Consider the following 16181-nt stretch of genomic DNA (forward strand, 5'->3'; position numbering starts at 1 on the left):
GAAGAGTTAGCCATCTATGAACCAGGAATCAGCCCCTCTAGATACCAAACCTGCTGGCACCTTGACCTTGGACTTTCAGCCTCCAGATCTATGAGAAATATGTTTCTGTTGTTTAGAATCTACCAAATCTATGGTATTCTCTTATAGCAGCCTGAAATAAGTCTGGCCCTATCAAGATATAAAGAATCTAAATAATATTATTGTTTTTGACTCTTATTTTAACAAGCATCTGTAGCTTACATTTTAAAGGAGATCAGTCCTGGGTGTTCATTGGAAGGACTGATGCTAAAGCTGAAACTCCAGTACTTTGGCCACCTCATGCGAAGAGTTGACTCATTGGAAAAGATCCTGATGCTAGGAGGGATTGGAGGCAGGAGGAGAAGGGGACAACAGAGGATGAGATGGCTGGATGGCATCACCGACTCGATGGACATGAGTTTAAGTAAACTCCAGGAGTTGGTGATGGACAGGGAGGCCTGGCATGCTGCGATTCATGGGGTCTCAAAGAGTCGGACACGACTGAGTGACTGAACTGAACTGAACTGAACTGAACTTTGAAATATGTACCCTGAAACAACTTGATGATATGTTTTAACTCAGTAGAAATATTTCTTGTGATTTAACTACAAACTATCAATATTTATATAGTATTTTTATTTACTTAAAAAGTACCCTCTGAAGTCAGTATTTATCCATTTCAGCTGCTAGAAGAGGCCCCATAAACAAAGCTACATAATTCTGATGGCAATTATATTCTATATATTTGAATTATATTCTATATATATATATATATTCTATATATATATTCTATATATTTATTTATTTATTAAATATATATATTTATTCTATATATAGAATAAATAATATAAGCAAAAAAAAGATATATTAGTACAACAAGGTAACTACATAGCTTTTATTAATTAGTAACAGTTATTGTGAGATTTTATGCAGCTATTTAATAAATAATATCTGAGGGGGACCATGAATGTCCATAGACCATTTAACTGATATAAATGATCTCTGCCGCCTACACAAATACTTATGATTCAAACAAAAGGAATTATTCCTGGTCTGCAATAAAATAGACTCCCTCAGCTGTCCTACTATATAAACATCAAAACTTGGAGCAAAAACAAAACAAATGTTTCATGCTATTTGATTTGAAAGGGCTGTTAAATGTTGGGAAATCTATTCTTTTGGACTTAATACTTAAACATTAGACCTGAATAAGGGAAGGCTTTGAAGAGTCTCCAGTGGCCTAGCAAAGCATTAAAGAAGCACAGAAACACCCCCAGTATCAGCTGAAGATTACCAAGTTTAGCCAAAGCAACATGTTTTTAAAATATTGCATCTCAACATCCACAAATTTTTCTGCAAGTATGTCTACCAGGCTTACACCGAAAATACCAGGAACTCTTCTGAGAGTTTCTAACAAATAAAACATTTTGCCAGGGGTGTAAGTAGTGGTCACCCTTTGGAAGCAGAGGCAAAGATATCTGTATGATCCTCAGTGGCCTATGAGTGAAGGAATGTTTTTCTTTGATGACTGACACAAAGTTTTCTATTTGGAAATGCTTTAAGGAAAAAAAAACAAGCGCTATTGAAAAATTTCACTGTCTTGCTAGAACATGATCAAATACAACGGGTTTCTCTTGGAACATTAATTTCACTTTGCTGGTATGGATGTGCTGTGATCTTATTATTATACTATTTGGTAGAGAATTTTAAGGTCTGAATAGATTTTTTGAGAGAATTAACATTAATTGTTATGTAATTGCTAGGAAAGCCCTCTTGCCTCCAAGACAACGTATAATAAATTGACGCTTTTTCTCTGTTAAAGGCTAGCTGAGTCCTTGCGGAGAGGCCACGAGGCCCTGACAGAGGCCTGTGAAAGGCAGTGGAGAATGTGAGTACACACGTATGTGACAGAAAGCCACACCCATGGCTCCATAACTTTTACATAGACAATTAGTAAATCCACATTTACAGTCCCCTTAGCCCTCCAAAAAATCTGGATTTCTTAGTGGTGAAAAGCTATTGCATTCTTTTGCCTATAGCTAAGAACAAGTTGCTTCATAAGCCATTGGCTAAATACCTGATTATTCTTAGAATAATTCAACCCAACCTACTTCTTATTCCCAGCTACTGAAGAGCAATTGAAATGTAGGATTTACTTTACGATGGTCCCTGGATATTTAGAACAATGTGTAAAGCTACTCTCCCATCATCAGACTTCTGCTCTTTGGGCCACAAAGGGCAGGATAAAGCTCAATGTAAATTTAAAGAGCTCCTTGTTTTAAACTGTTGTGAGAGAATGATATAAAGACCTCCAAACCCAAACCTCAAATTGCTTCCATGTTTTCTTTCCATGTGAACCTGGAATTCATGTCTGAAACTTTCCCCTGGACTTTATCCAATTCTTTTCTATTGTAAAATGCTCAGGAGACAAGACTTTCATGAAAGGTCTTCAATTTTATTCTCTTGTTCCTTAGCAGATGACTTGGAAAAGACCTCCAGTACAAGATCTTTCCCTTGAGAAAGGATATTGATAGCAATTTTTTCCTAACACTGAATACAATGAGAGGACTATATTTCTATGAATCTCTGTTCCGGCCTTGAATTAATTAATAAAATTTAGACAAATAATTAGCTTTCTTTAAGAAAGAAAATGATTTGCTAAAGTAAGTTTCCCAACACACAAAGACATGGAATTTTAAAAGGTTATATATTGATGCCAATGTACATTGGTTACTAGGAGAAAGGATTCTTTTAATTTAGTACCAATGGCAACATATCTTCTCAAGTCACCATAACAAAATAAAACTGGGTGGCTTAATCAACAGTAATATATTTGCTTATAATTCTGGCAGCTATAAAGTCCAAGATTAAGGTGGTAGCCAGTGATTCCTGGTGAGAGTTCTATTCCTGGCTTGTAGATGTAGGTATAGACATACCCTTTTGGTATATCCTCATATTGTAGAGAGAGAGATTATGCTCATCCCCTACTTTTAAGGCCACAAATCCTATTGTTTTAGGATCCCATCATTATACTTCATCATCCTTAATTGTCTCCTAAGAACGCAACTCCAAATGCAATAAGGGTTTAGACTTCAGCGTATGAATTTTGAGTAGAACACAAGTCAACCCATAATGATAATTTTGATAGAAGTCTTAGCTATCAGAGATCTGCCTAGGCCACACTTCTGCAGTAGGGAGTTGTTCAACAAGTATAAAGTTTCAGTTATGCAAGATGAGTAAGTTTTAGAGATCTATGATATGACAGAGTAACTATACTTGACAATACTGTGTTATATACTAAACGATTGTTAAGAGAGTACACCTCAAGTTGTGTTCTTACCAAACACACACACAAAAAGGCAAGGGAAGTCAGGAGGAAACTTCTGAAGGTAAGTAATATGGTTATTATCTTGATTGTGGAGACAGATTCATAGACATACATTCAAAGCTATCAAACTGTGTTCATTAAATATGTGATGTTTTTAAACATCAGTTATAGCTCAGTAAAGCGCTTAAAAATATAAAATGGCTCTGGACACATATATCAGAAGTTTAAAAAATAAGAGGGAAAAGAAAAAGGAGGTGAAAAAATAGGGAGGACGTCACAAGCTTTGTTTATTTTATTGAAGGAAAACCCATCAAGACAAGCAGCAAAGGTGCAAAACTAGCTCAGGGAAGCATGAACTCTGACAGTGAGTTGAAGTGATGGGAAGAAGCTAAGAAGCAAATCTTCCTAGTTGGAAATGTTTGGGGAAAGCCTGTTTTTTACATGAAAATCAAAATGCATAGTATAAATTCCAAGAGACATTAAAAGAAAATGAAAAACTACCACTGATTAGGAAAGGAACAGTCATTCACTCAACAAAGACTTGTTGAACTCCTGTCACAGGCAAGGCAATGTGGTAAGTCTCTGGGATACAAAAAAAGACATAGTCCTTACTCTTTTGGAGCTTAAAAATTTTGATAGAGAGAGCTATTAACCAAATAGCTTCAAAAGTAAATGTGGAAACCAAACTCTGAGAAGTACATGGAAGGAGAGGTTTATGTTGCTATAAATATACAGTAAGGAATTTGACCCAGTCTGGGAAGTCAAATGAAGAAATGATAACTGACTTGAAATTTGTACAATGGGTAGCTGTCAATTAGGTTAGGAAGGAAGAGAACATTTTTTAAGGCCGAGGACATGGCAGGGGTTGAAGGAACTATAATAAGAATATGGAAGATATGAGGCATAGGAAGAAACATATTCTGGCTGGTACAGAGAGCATTGAGAGACGTGTATATGAGGCTGGAGAGTCGGGTGGAGAAGTAAAAGATGGTTTTATTTTGTCTGTGTCCTAAGATCAAAGGCAGTGACTGTAGAGTTTTAAACTGGTGTGTGTGTGTGATATGCTAGGCATAGGGAATGATATATTCAGATTTTTTTTTTTAAATAGTCTATTTGCCAAGTGGAGAAGGAGTTGGAGGGGAAAAGCTTGTGAACATGGATATAGCTCCACTCAGAAGTCCATCTGAATATTCAAGAAAGTTCAAAAATAATTCTGCTTAGATAAAAGGGATGAAGTGAAATGGAGATTTGAGAGCTACATAGAAAATAAAATTTACAGGCCTTATGATGTATCAAATGTGAGACATGAAGGAAAGAGCATGTTTAGAATTATTTTAAGCTTTTGGATTTTAAACTGTGTAAATGGTGGTATCAGTCATGCAAAAGAGAGCATACAAAGCAGATTAGACCATCCTACAGGATAAAGAGCGCCAAAGAATTGATGCTTTTGAACTGTGGTGGTGGAGAAGACTCTTGAGAGTCCCTTGGACTGCAAGGAGATCCAACCAGTCCATCGTGAAGGAGATCAGCCCTGGGATTTCTTTGGAAGGAATGATGCTAAAGCTGAAACTCCAGTATTTTGGCCACCTCATGCGAAGAGTTGACTCATTGGAAAAGACTCTGATGCTGGGAGGGATTGGGGGCAGGAGGAGAAGGGGACGACAGAGGATGAGATGGCTGGATGGCATCACTGACTCAATGGACGCAAGTCTCAGTGAACTCCGGGAGTTGGTGATGGACAGGGAGGCCTGGCGTGCTGCGATTCATGGGGTCGCAAAGAGTTGGACACGACTGAGCAACTGATCTGATCTGACAGGATAAATGAAGAAAGTCCGAGAGAAAGATAATAAGTGATAGAAGTCTCCAAGAAGGCAAGTTGCTGGTGATGAAGGGTGGGAACGGATATACAACAAGTATATCCTAATTAGAGTATTTTTATGGGACATCAGCCTTACATGTCTGACATGGAGCAAAAAGTTCTCAGAGGGATACCTGGCATTCTGGAGATCTTTGCAGGAATCTAGGAAGCCAAAACTATTTTCATAACCATGCTAGAATGCCACTTGTCCTTTTTACAGTGGTATATCCAGGTGCACTTTGATGTGTGATATCCATCCCAAAAGACTGAACGCAGAAGCAAATACAAAACACTCAGCTATCTTCTTACAATTTAGGTAACATTAAAGAAATTTACAAAAAAAAAAAAAATCTAAACCATTATTAGCATTTTTCTATTTTTCTGAAAAAAGTTTTTTTTCCTTTAAAATGTTATATTTATTAACACTGAATGAGCTTATTATGTCTAATCAATTAATAAATGTTTTTAATTTATGTTTTAATTTCCAATACATTAGATATTGACTCATATAACTCACTCAGACAATTTGGTGTTCTCAATAATGTGTAAAGATATCCTCAGTTTAATTGATTTAAATAATCAATGGGATACCTAAGGGACATCAACCACATCATAAGGGACATAAACCACAAGTTAGTTTTTCAGTTGCAGAGAGCTACTAAAGTTCGCTTCAGAAAAGCACAATTAGTCCCAACACATTTTATTTCTCTCTGAAAAGCATGGACTAATACATAAAACAAACTTACTCAGAATACAGAGTTATTGTTATAGGGAAAAACCATTAAAAAATAAGTACTTCATTTAAGCACTACACGGGACCTCCAATCTTACTACATGTTTGCAGTGTTTTAAAATTCTTGGAAGTCTGTTAAAGTTATATAGCAGAGTATGTGTAGGCTGCTGTCATCTGGGGAGAAACCTTTTGAAGAATATGGTGTGAAGGGGGACTGACAAGGCCTCTCCCGGAACAGCCTGGTACACATGTCAGGTGATGAACTTTCACTGATACACTGATTTCAAGATGAGAAACTCAGAAGCAAAGTGACAATTATACATTTATAGTTCATTCAGCTTTTTTTTTACTTTACTAGTTTATGATAAAATTATGAAACTGCAATTTTATCATAGATTTTGCTCTGTTTTGTTCACTTCTCTATCCCCAGAATCTAAAAAAATGACATATAAGAGCTACTCAGTAAATATTTGTTTAATGAATTCTATACAAAAGGGGCAAATACCCCTCTTTATGCTCTCTCTACAGTGGCAACCCACTCCAGTACTCTTGCTTGGAAAATCCCATGGATGGAGGAGCCTGGCAGGCTGCAGTCCATGGGGTCGCTAAGAGTAGGACACAACTGAGTGACTTCACTTTCACTTTTCACTTTCATGCATTGGAGAAGGAAATGGCAACCCACCCCAGTATTCTTGCCTGGAGAATCCCAAGGATGGGGGAGCCTGGTGGGCTACCATCTATGGGGTCGCACAGAGTTGGACACGACTGAAGCGACTTAGCAGCAGCAGCAGCAGCAGTATGCTCTCTCTATGCTTCCTCGGAGTGCTGCTATGTCCAAGGCTTTTGATTTCACTATTCACTTCTGATTTTGCATGACATTCATGGAAGACTGAACTTAAATATGCTTTGAGCACTGACATGAAGCACCTGCATCTCAATATAAAGAGAACCAAACTTAATATCTTTCTCCTCAAATTTATTCCTCTTAAATATGCATCATTTAATCAATTTAGGGAAAAAACCTTTAGACTTTACCTTTTCCCTATCTCATTTCCAAGTTGATCCAACTTGTCATTATATATGGGACACTTTATATCATCATTATATATTTGAACTCTTTAATATTGTTCACATCCTTCTTCACCTTGTTATTGTCACTGTTTACTGCTTTAGTTCACATTCTCTTTCTTACTTTACTGTTAAAATAAGCTCTTATGAGATGCACCTGCCTCCTTGTTCAACACTATGCTGCTGCTGCTGCTAAGTCAGTCGTGTCTGACTCTGTGTGACCCCAGAGACAGCAGCCCACCAGGCTCCCCCATCCCTGGGATTCTCCAGGCAAGAACACTGGAGTGGGTTGCCATTTCCTTCTCCAATGCATGAAAGTGAAAAGTGAAAGTGAAGTTGCTCAGTCATGTCCAACTCCTAGCGACCCATGGACTGCAGCCTACCAGGCTCCTCCATCCATGGCATTTGCCAGGCAAGAGTACTGGAGTGGGGTGCCATTGCCTTCTGTGCAACACTATGCTAACCACCCAGAATATATAGTAATTCTTATGGATCAGTTCAGTTCAATTCAGTCGCTCAGTCGTGTCCAACTCTTTGCGACCCCATGAATTACAGCACGCCAGGCCTCCCCGTCCATCACCAACTCCCGGAGTTCACTAAAACTCATGTCCATCAAGTCCGTGATGCCATCCAGCCATCTCATCCTCTGTCGTCCCCTTCTCCTCCTGCCCCCAATCCCTCCCAGCATCAGAGTCTTTTCCAATGAGTCAACTCTTCACATGAGGTGGCCAAAGTATTGGAGTTTCAGCTTTAGCATCAGTCCTTCCAATGAACACCCAGGACTGATCTACTTTAGAATGGACCAGTAGTCTTCAAATGTTGGCATTTTTTTGTTTTTGGGTTTTGCTCTTGTTACTAAAATTATTATGAAAAATTACTTCTATTCCCTCTCATGTTTTTAAGTTGCCATCTACATTTTTATGCTAAGTTTAAATAGCTACAAAAGACGTGATTTCTAGCATGTTTTAATTATTGACAGTATTAAAACAAAAAATTGTATATCACTCTTTTGAATGGATTTAAGGTTCTCTAAATACCACGGGGATTTACATCTACCTTTTTCTTGATAAAACGTACATTATCAAGTTCTTTTTCTCGTCAAATCATTTTCTATTCCACTTTAACCACAGGATGTTACTTTAGTGTAATGTATTTTATTTTATGTTGGAGAGTCTTTTATTGCTCATTTCTCATACTTTGCTGAAAGATTTTTATATATTTAAATCATATAAAAATCTCTTGTGACTACAAAATTCTGAGACAAATACACACTAAATACATGCACAGGCATAAATGTACAAATACTACACACATATATATGTGTGCATGTTATGAATTGTTCTTGCTGTTTAAATGCTAAGTCATGTCCAACACTTTTGTGACAGCATGAACTGTAGCCCACCAGATACCTGTGTCCATGGGATTCTCCAGGCAAGAATACAGGAGTGGGTTGCAGTTTACTTCTCCAGGAGATCTTCTCAACCCAGGGATAGAACCCACATCTCCTGCATTGCGGGCCTATTATGTGTATTATGGATTGTTGTTCAGTTGATGAGCTGTGTCTGACTCTACAACTCCATGGACTCCAGCACGCCAGGCTTCCTTGTCCTTCACTATCTCCCGGAGTTTGCTCAAATTCAAGTTCATTGAGTCAGTGATGTTATCTAACCATCTCATCCTATGCTGCTGCCTTCTCCTACTGCCCTCAGTCTTTCCCAGCATGAGGGTATTTCCCAGTGAGCTGGTTTTTCACATCAGGTGGCCAAAGTATTGGAGCTCCAGCTTCAGCATCAACCGTTCCAATGAATATTCAGTGTTGTTTTCCTTTAGGATTGACTGGTTTGATCACCTCGCTCTCCAAGCAACTCTCAAGAGTCTTCTCCAGCACCACAATTTAAAAGCATTGATTTTTTAGCACTCAGCCTTCATGATGGTCCAACTCTCACATCCATAAATGACTACTGAAAAAACCATAGCTTTGACTATATGGACCTATGTCAGCAGTGATGTCTCTGCTTTTTAATATACTGTCTAGGTTTGTCATGGCTTTTCTTCCAAGGAACAAGCATCTTTTAATTTCATGTCTGCAGTCACTGTCCACAGTGATTTTAAAACCCCAAAACACAAAATCTGTCAGTGCCGTGAAGTCATTGGACTGGATGCCATGATCTTAGTTTTTTGAATGTTTAAATGTAAGCCATTTTTTTCACTGTTCTTTTTCACCCTCATCAAGAGGCTCTTTAGTTCCCCTTTGTTCTCTGCCATTATTGGTATCATCTGCATATCTCCTGACAATTTTGATTATAGCTTGTGATTCATCCAGCCCAGCATTTCACATTATGTACTCTACATAGAAGTTAAATAAGCAAGGTGACAATATACAGCATTGACCTACTCCTTTCCCAGTTTTGAACCAGTCCATTGTTCAGTGTGCCTGGTTCTAACTGTTGCTTCTTGACCTGCACACAGGTTTCTCAGGAGGTAGATAAGGTGATCTGGTATTCTCATCTCTTTAAGAATTTTCCACAGTTTGTTGTTATCCACATACAGATTTTAGCATAGTCAATGAAGCAGATGAAGATATTTTTTTGGAATCCCTTTGATCTTTTTATGATCCAGCAGATGTTGGCAATTTGATCTCTGGTTACTATGCCTTTTCTAAATCCAGCTTGAACATGTGGAAATTTTTGGTTCATGTACTGTTGAAGCATAGCTTGAAGGATTTTGAGCATTACTTTGCTAGTATGTGAAATGAGTACAATTGTACAGTAGTTGAAACATACTTTGGCATTGCTTTTCTTTGGGGTTAGAATGAAACTGACATTTTCTAGTCCAGTGGCCACTGCTGAGTTTTCCAAATTTGCCGGCATATTGGGTGAACTTTAACAGCTGCATCTTTCAGGATTTGAAATAGCTCAGCAGGAATTCCATCACCTCCACTAGTTTTGTTCATAGTTCAGTTCAGTCACTCAGTCGTGTCTGACTCTTTGCGACCCCATGAATCACAGCACGCCAGGCCTCCCTGTCCATCACCAACTCCCAGAGTTCACTCAAACTCATGTCCATCGAGTCGGTGATGCCATCCAGCCATCTCATCTTCTGTTGTCCCCTTCTCCTCCTGCCCCCAATCCCTCCCAGCATCTGGGTCTTTTCCAATGAGTCAATTCTTTGCATGAGGTGGCCAAAGTACTGGAGTTTCAGCTTTAGCATCATTCTTTCCAAAGAACAACCAGGGCTGATCTCCTTTAGAATGGACTGGGTGGATCTCCTTGCAGTCCAAGGGACTCTCAAGAGTCTTCTCCAACACCACAGTTCAAAAGCATCAATTCTTGGGCGCTCAGCTTTCTTCACAGTCCAACTCTCACATCCATACATGACTACTGGAAAAACCATAGCCTTGACTAAACAGACCTTTGTTGGCAAAGTAATGTCTCTGCTTTTCAATATGTTCATAGAAATGCTTCCTAAGACCCACTTGACTTCACACTCCAGGATATCTGGCTCTAGGTGAGTGACCAAATCATCCTGGTTATCTGGGTCATTAAGACCTTCTTTGTATAGTTCTTCTGTGTATTCTTGCCACCTCTTCTTAATATCTTCTGCTTCTGTTAGGTCCTTACTCTTTCTGTCCTTTATTGTGCTCATCTTTGCATGAAATGTTCCCTTGGTATCTCTAATTTTCTTGAAGAGATCTCTAGTCTTTCCCATTCTGTTTCCCCTCCCCACCTCCTACCCCCATTTCTTTGTATTGTTCACTTAAGGCTTTCTTATCTCTCCTTGCTATTCTCTGGAACTCTGCATTCAGTTGGTATATCTTTCCCTTTCTCCTTTTACTTTCACTTCTCTTCTTTTCTCAGCTATTTGTAAGCCCTCCTCAGACAACAACTTTACCTTCTTGCATTTATTTTTCTTGGGGATGGTTTTGGTCATCACTTCCCATTCGATGTAATAAACCTTTGTCCATAGTTCTCAGGGACTCTGTCTATAAGATCTAATCCCTTGAATCTACTTGTCACCTCCACTGTATAATCATAAGTGATTTGATTTAGGTCATATCCGAAAGTGGTTTTCCCTATTTTATTCATTTTAAGCCTACACTTTGCAATAAGGAGTTCATGATCTGAGCCACAGTCAGCTCCAGGTCTTGCTTTTGCTAACTCTATAGAGTTTCTCCATCTTCGGCTTCAAGGAATGTAATCTGTCTGATTTCAGTACTGACCATCTGGTGATGTCCATGTGTAGAGTCATCTCTTGTGTTGTTGTTTGCTATGACCAGCATGTTCTCTTGGCAAAACTCTGTTATCCTTTGCCTTGCTTCATTTTGTACTCCCAAGGTCAAACTTGCCTATTATTCCAGGTATCTCTTGACTTCCTACTTTTGCTTTCCAATCCCCTTGATGAAAAGGACATTTTTTTTTTTCCTGGTGTTAGCTCTAGGAAGTGTTGTAGGCTTTCACAGAATTGGTCATCTTCCACTTCCTTGGCATCAGTGGTTGGGGCACAGACTCGGATTACTGTGACTTGAAAATTTTGCCTTGGAAACAAACCAAGATCATTTTGTTGTTTTTGAGATTGCACCCAAGTATTGCATTTCAGACTCTTGTTGACTATGAGGGCTACTCCATTTCTTCTAACAGATTCTTGCCTGCAGGAGTAGATATAATGTCCTCTGAATTAAATTTGCCCATTCTTGTCCATTTTAGTCCACTGATTCCTAAAATATTGATGCTCACTCTTGCCATCTCCTGCTTGACCACTTCCAATTTACCTAGATCCATGGACCTAACATTCCATGTTCCTATGAAATATTGTTCTCTGAATATGTGTCCCATATATTCCTATGAAATATTACATCATCAGACTTTACTCTCACCATCAGGCACATCCACAGCTGAGTGTTGTTTCTGCTTTGGTCCAGCGTCTTCATTCTTTCTGGAGGAATTTCTCCACTCTCCCTTCCGACTTAGGGGGATCATCTTCTGGTATCATATCTTTTTGCCTTTTCATACTGTCCATGGGATTCTTGAGGCAAGAATACTGAAGTGGTTTGCCATTCCCTGCTCCAGTGAGCCACATTTTGTCAGAACTCTCCACCAAAACCCATCCATCTTGGGTGGCCTTGTACGCCATGGCTCATAGCTTCACTGAGTTACACAAGGCTGTGATCCATACAATCATTTTGATTAGCTTTCTGTGATGGTGGTTTTTGTTCTGGAGGCTGTGACATTTAAGTTCTTACTTCTGTCTGCCTTCTGATGGATGAGAATAAGAGGCTTATGTAAACTTCCTGATGGGAGGGACTGGCTGTGGGGAAAACTGAGTCTTGTTCTGGTGGGCAAGGCCATGCTCAGTAAATCTTTAGTCAAACTGTCTTTGGATGGGAGGGCTGTGCTCCCACCCTGTTAGTTGTTTGGCCTAAGGTGAGTCCTAGAGTGTATAGGCTCTATGGTAGGGCTACTGGCAACCTCCAAAAAGGACTTATACCCAACACATGCCTCCCAGAACTGTTGCTTCCTGTGCCCCTGTTCCCACGGCAGGCCATTTCCAACCCATGCCTCTGCAAGAGACCCTCCAACACACACAGGCAGGTTTGGCTCAGTCTCTTGTGGGGTCACTGCTCTTTTCCCCTGGCTCCTGGTGTGCACAAGATTTTGTGCCCTCCAAGAGTCTCTGTTTCCCCCAGTCTTGTGGGAGTTCTGGAATCAAATCCACTGTCTTTCAAAGTCAGATTCCCTGGGGAGTCCCTTTGCCAGATCCCCTGGTTGGAAAGTCTGATGTGGGGCCTAGAACTTTCACAACAGTGTGAGCAGTTCTTAGTATTATTGTGATATTCTTTGGTATTATCTGTTATGGATGGAGTTATATAATTATTAGCAGTATGTAGATGATAAACAGTATGAATACATAGTATTTTCAAAGGTCTCTTTGTTTAGTGTCCCCAAGATTTTTACACCCAGGACAATATACCCCATTAATATTCAGGTAGGATTGACAGTTTACCTTTTTTCAGTACAGTAGCAAGAGGCAGTTGTCAGTGGACAGGTAGGATATTGAATTTGATTGACCCCTTAGCAACCCATGCACCTCAAGCGAAAGATTTTGAGAAAGAATTCATATGGAAAAAGAGGAGCTGAAATTCGAGGCTTTTAACCTATTCATGCCCTTAAATCCCTAGGACAGGCTTTGTGTTCTGCTGAGTTTCATGCACACTGATTTGGAAGCTACTGTTCTAGATGACGAACAAGATCATTCTCCCTGCTTAATTTTTCAGTGTTTGTCATGGCAACTAGCTGGGATACTCAGATTCTACTTCATCTGCCTCACATTAATCTAATTTTCTCATCTCCTTCCTTTTCTCTGTCTTTATCACATCCTTATCTATATCAACCTAATTACCATGTCATGAATATTGCAGTCTGTGCCACTGATCATGTCTTTGCACACCTTTCATCACTGCCTACCTAATCACAGCCATTTTGAGATAGAGATTATTGTTAATAGATGGGAAGCACCTTTCAGCAGATGTTAAATAAATAATAGCAGTTATAATTTTCTTATACAGTTGTTACATAATAAAACAAGAGTTTCAAAATCTGCCTTCAACTTTAGAGAAGACAAATGACACAATCATAAACTCTATTCTTTTCTTCAAACATATTGAAAGCTCAGAATGAATTCAAGCAGTTGAGACTGAGAGATAACCAGAGATAGCCAGAGAGATAACCCAAGAATCAAATGATATAAGTAATGCATAATAAACCAATATTCTTTTACAGCCAGTGCATATAAACCTGTGTTGGTATACAGGATTCTAATACAGCCCTTAAGATTTCTGCCCATTGATGTATGTTCTGTAATCCCCTCCCCTCTAGTATGGGTATAAATTGTGAATAGCCACTTGGGAAAGCCACTCCTGTAATTAGTTTATGTTGTACAACAAAAGTGAGGAGACTTTTTTAGATGTAATTAAAGTTCCCAATCAGTTGACTTTAAATTAATTAAAGGAAGACTTCCTTGGGTGGGCTGACCTAATGAGGTGAGCTCTTTAAAAGGGTGCAGAGCTTTCTGTATCAAATCATACAGAGTGAGGGCAAAAACTGACCAGTTATTTTTCAGTCATTGTCCCCAATAAACATATACAATTTTCCCAGGAAAAATAAAACACGGTTATTTTTGCCTTTCACAACTCTGTGTTAAGATGAAAGAAATTATATAGAAGCACTAAAAGATATAATTTCCTAACAGGTCCTTTTGAAATTCATCCCTAGTGCAGAATCTTGGAGAAAGTTGGCTTATAAAATTTTAATAACTTTGAAAAAAAAATCTTAGTAAATAAATGAAAGCGGGCGCAGACACCAGAGGTTCAAAGTAACAGAAAGCTATGCTATTGGTCTTGGAGAAGTAAACTGCCGTGTTTTGAAGAGGGCCATGTGGAAGAAAACATCAGGGAGTTTCTAAGAGCTGAGCGCCTTAGCACTACAACCACAAGAAACTGAATTGGAATGGGGACACTCAGTCTTAGGTGAGATAGTATGTCTGGTGGGCACCAGGACTGTGGCCTTGTGAGATCCTAAGCAGGGAACACACCTCATTTATGCCTTGACTCCTGTCCCACAGAAAACTTGAGATAATACATATGTGTTACTTTAAGCTACCAAGTTTCTGATAATTTGATAGTTTCTGATAATTTGTTATATAGCAATAGAAAATTAATACACAATTGAAACCATTGCCAATTTTCTTAGTTTTTCATTATAGGCTTATATGTACAAGACAAAATATCTGGAAGAAAGTATCTGTTACATTTTCCAAAATTCCTAAATGCCAGTTTATTTCACTAATTTTGATAAAAGTATAGTCTCTCTATATAAGTTTACAAACTAAAACTTAAATATTTTAAAAATATTCCCAAACCCTTAAAATAATTTATCTTAACTACAATTGATCCTTGAACAGCATGGATTTGAACTCCATAGGTCCATTTATATGCTGGTTTTTTTCCTATGGTAGATGCTATTACCTATTAGTACTACAAGATCCCACAGTTGGTTGAATTCACAGATACAAGGGGAGCCAGGAGAGTCAGTGCCACCTAATCATCATATTGTTTAAGGCCCAAATGTATAGAGGGTTGGTTCACAAATTCTACCACCATTTTCTTGGAATTAGCATCCTATAAACACCACCCTCTGTTTAATAAATCCATCAGAATTGTTGCATGTTGTATAAATAGTCAACTCTGGACAGAAGAGAAAAAAAAAATCTACCTAACAGAAGTGTCATATTCATTGTATTTTTTTTCCTCTCCCAATGTCTTTTAAAAATAGCCAATCTTGCGCATGCCAGTTGAAAGGTGAATGTGCCAGTCAATATGCATGTGTGTGTGTGTGTGTGTATGTGTGTGTGTGTTACTACTGGTCTTATTCCAGAGACAATTTATGAGTGCCTAAAATACACACACACACACACACAAGGAAGGGAAACTACTGGTTTATTGTACCTGCCTGGTCTAGATAATAAACAGATTAATAACATTTAAAAAGTCAATGAGTTGCACTAACCCAATCTATACAGAGAAACACTGTCACAAAAATCATCCTTTATTGTAAAGGACCAAACAGATGGTTCAGTTTCCTTGGAACATTGAGAGCCTTCCAGATTCTGCAGTTATTTCACATATGCCAGACATGTCTTTTTTCTATGGGTTTTATTTGAGTCGTCCAAAACATTTCTTTTTATTAGCAGCTTTAAGTGGAGAGATATTTACCTTGGCAGTATCACTGTGTAGATAATACTGAATAAGTTTGTTCAAAGAAACAGTCTCATCATGCCAATCTAAGGAAATATGCAAATCCCTATGCATAGCCTAGTAATTGTATATTTATCATTTGGTGTGCTGGCACCTGATTATCTGTCTTTATATTTTTCTCTCCATATATACATATTTTTATATTAGCAAGACAATTTATAACATGATTACACTTACTACATTTTTGCAATTCTACTGATTTGAAAGCATTTTAGCATCTTGTTGAAAAAAATAAGACTTCTTATACACAGAAATAAAAGCATATCTACATCTAATTATTATCCAGGATAATTTTAGAGAAGAATAAAAATGTGTGAGCTAATGAAGAAGAGGACCAAGTGTACAGATTTAAAGAGATATCACAAAG

General features: G+C 38.4%; 1 protein-coding gene across 3 annotated transcripts in view; it reads right to left on the minus strand.

Moving 5' to 3' along the window:
- HGF (hepatocyte growth factor) overlaps positions 1–16181 on the minus strand; it is an 85251-nt gene that overhangs the window by 40207 nt on the left and 28863 nt on the right. The window lies entirely within an intron of this gene.

Source organism: Bos mutus, chromosome 4 (assembly GCF_027580195.1).
Source record: "Bos mutus isolate GX-2022 chromosome 4, NWIPB_WYAK_1.1, whole genome shotgun sequence".
NCBI lineage: Eukaryota > Metazoa > Chordata > Mammalia > Artiodactyla > Bovidae > Bos > Bos mutus.